This window comes from Triticum aestivum, chromosome 6A (genome assembly GCF_018294505.1).
Source record: "Triticum aestivum cultivar Chinese Spring chromosome 6A, IWGSC CS RefSeq v2.1, whole genome shotgun sequence".
Classification (NCBI taxonomy): domain Eukaryota; kingdom Viridiplantae; phylum Streptophyta; class Magnoliopsida; order Poales; family Poaceae; genus Triticum; species Triticum aestivum.
The window spans coordinates 428088871-428092345 of NC_057809.1; positions in this window are offsets into that span (position 1 = coordinate 428088871).

The window sequence follows — 3475 nt, forward strand, 5'->3', positions numbered from 1 at the left end:
ATGTGCCCGTAGATTTCATTGTTCTTGATATAGATTGCAATCCTTCTTGCCCTATTATTCTTGGTAGACCTTTCCTTAGAACGGTTGGTGCGATTATTGATATGAAGGGAATATTAGATTTCAATTTCCATTAAAAAAGGGCATGGAACACTTTCCAAGAAATAAAATAAAATTACCATATGAAACTATCATGGGAGACACTTATGGATTGCCTACCAAAGATGGCAAGACCTAGATATATCCTCGCTTTTATGCCTAGCTAGGGGCGTTAAACGATAGCGCTTGTTGGGAGGCAACCCAATTTTATTTTTATTCCTTGCCTTTTGCTCCTGCTTAGTAATAAATAAATTGTTTAGCATCTGTTTCGGTTGTGTTTTTTGTGTTTAATTAGTGTTTGTGCCAAGTAGAACCATTGGGAAGACTTGAGGAAAGTCTTGTTGAACTTGCTGTAAAAAATAGAAACTTTAGCGCTCACGAGAACTGCTGTCATTTTTATTTGAAGAGTGATATTTAGTTAATTCTTTTTGCAGATGATTAATAGATAAATTACTCACGTCAAGAAATTTATTTTAGAATTTTTGGGGTTCCAGATCTTGCGCTAGCTACAGATTATTACAGACTGTTCTGTTTCTGACAGATTCTGTTTTTCGTGTGTTGTTTGCTTATTTTGATGAATCTATGGCTAGTAAAATAGTTTATAATCCATAGAGAAGTTGGAATACAGTAGGTTTAACACCAATATAAATAAAGAATGAGTTCATTACAGTACCTTGAAGTGGTCTTTTGTTTTCTTTCGCTAACGGAGCTCACGAGTTTTCTATTTTGAGTTTTGTGTTGTGAAATTTTCAAGTTTTGGGTGAATTATTTTGATGGATCATGGAACAAGGAGTGTCAAGAGCCTAAGGTTGGGGATGCCCATGGCACCCCCAAGATAATCCGAGGACACCAAAAAGTCAAAGCTTGGGGATGCCCCGGAAGGCATCCCCTCTTTCGTCCACTTCCATCGGTAATTTACTTGGAGCTATATTTTTATTCACCAACATGATATGTGTTTTGCTTGGAGCGTCTTGTATTATTTGTGTCTTTGTGTCTTAGTATGCCACAATCATCCTTGCTGTACACACCTTTTGAGAGAGCCATACATGAATTAAAATTTGATAGAATACTCTATGTGCTTCACTTATATCTTTTGAGCATTATAGTTTTGCTCTATGTGCTTCACTTATATCTTTTTGAGCTAAGTAGTTTTGCTCTATGTGCTTCACTTAGATCTTTTAGAGCATGGTGGTGGATTTATTTTAAAGAAACTATTGATATCTCATGCTTCACTTAAATTATTTTGAGAGTCTCTTAATAGCATGGTAATTTGCTTAATAATAATATACTTGGTATTCAAGATTTGTAAAACTTTCTTTTGAGTGTGTTGAATACTAAGAAAAGATTGAAACTTGATAATTGTTTTGAGATATGGAGGTGATAATATTAAAAGTCATGCTAGTTGAGTAGTTGTGAATTTAAAGAATACTTGTGTTAAAGTTTGTGATTCCCGTAGCATGCACGTATGGTGAACCGTTATGTGATGAAGTCGGAGCATGATTTATTTATTGATTGTCTTCCTTATGAGTGGCGGTCGAGGACGAGCGATGGTCTTTTCCTACCAATCTATCCCCCTAGGAGCATGCACGTAATACTTTGCTTTGATAACTTCTAGATTTTTGCAATAACTATATGAGTTCTTTATGACTAATGTTGAGTCCATGGATCATACGCACTCTCACCCTTCCACCTTTGCTAACCTCTCTAATACCGCGCACCTTTCGCCGGTATCATACACCTACCATATACCTTCCTCAAAACAGCCACCATATCTATCTATTATGGCATTTCCATAGCCATTCCGAGATATATTACCATGCAACTTTCCACCATTCCGTTTATCATGACACACTCCATCATTGTCATATTGCATATCCCGGTACACCGCCGGAGGCATTCATATAGAGTCATATTTTGTTCTAAGTATTGAGTTGTAAGAAAAATAAAAGTGTGATGATCATCATTATTAGAGCATTGTCCCAGTGAGGAAAGAATGATGGAGACTATGATTCCCCCATAAGTCGGGATGAGACTCCGGATGAAAAATAAAATAAAAAAAGAGGCCAAAGAAGCCCAAATAAAAAGAGGCCATAAAAAGGAAGAAAAGGCCCAAATAAAAAAATGAGAGAAAAAGAGAGAAGGGACAATGTTACTATCCTTTTACCACACTTGTGCTTCAAAGTAGCACCATGATCTTCATAGTAGAGAGGCTCTCATGTTATCACTTTCATATACTAGTGGGAATTTTTCATTATAGAACTTGGCTTGTATATTGCAATGATGGGCTTCCTCAAATTGCCCTAGGTCTTCATGATCAAGCAAGTTGGATGCACACCCACTTAGTTTCTTTTTGAGCTTTCATATACTTACAGCTCTAGTGCATCCGTTGCATGGCAATCCCTACTCACTCACATTGATATCTATTGATGGGCATCTCCATAGCCCGTTGATACGCCTAGTTGATGTGAGACTATCTTCTCCTTTTTGTCTTCTCCACAACCACCATTCTATTCCACCTATAGTGCTATATCCATGGCTCATGCTCATGTATTGCGTGAAGATTGAAAAAGTTTTGAAAAAGTTAGAGTGTGAAACAATTGCTTGGCTTGTCATCGGGGTTGTGCATGATTTAAATACTTTGTGTGGTGAAGATAGAGCATAGCCAGACTATATGATTTTGTAGGGATAACTTTCTTTGGCCATGTTATTTTGAGAAGACATAATTGCTTTATTAGTATGCTTGAAGTATTATTATTTTTATGTCAATATAAACTTTTGTCATGAATCTTTCGAATTTGAATATTCATATCACAATTAAGAAGATTTGCATTGAAATTATGCCAAGTAGCACTTCGCATCAAAAATTCTCTTTTTATCATTTACCTACTCGAGGACGAGCAGGAATTGAGCTTGGGGATGCCTGATACGTCTCCAACGTATCTATAATTTTTGATTGCTCCATGCTATATTATCTAATGTTTTGGACTATATTGGGCTTTATTTTCCACTTTTATATTATTTTTAGGACTAACCTATTAACCGGAGGCCCAGCCCAGAATTGTTGTTTTTTGTCTATTTCAGTGTTTCGAAGAAACGGAATATCAAACGGAGTCCAAATGGAATAAAACCATCGGGAACGTGATTTTCTCACCGAACGTGATCCAGGAGACTTGGACCCTGCTCCAAGGAACAAAATAGGCGGTCACAAGGGTGGGGGCGCCCCCCCTAGGGCGCGCCCCCCTGCCTCGTGGGCCCCTCGGTGCTCCTCCGGCGTACTCCTTCCTCCTATGTATACCTACGTACCCCCAAACGATCGGAACAGGAGCCAAAAACCTAATTCCACCGCCGCAACTTTCTGTATCCACGAGATCCCATCTTG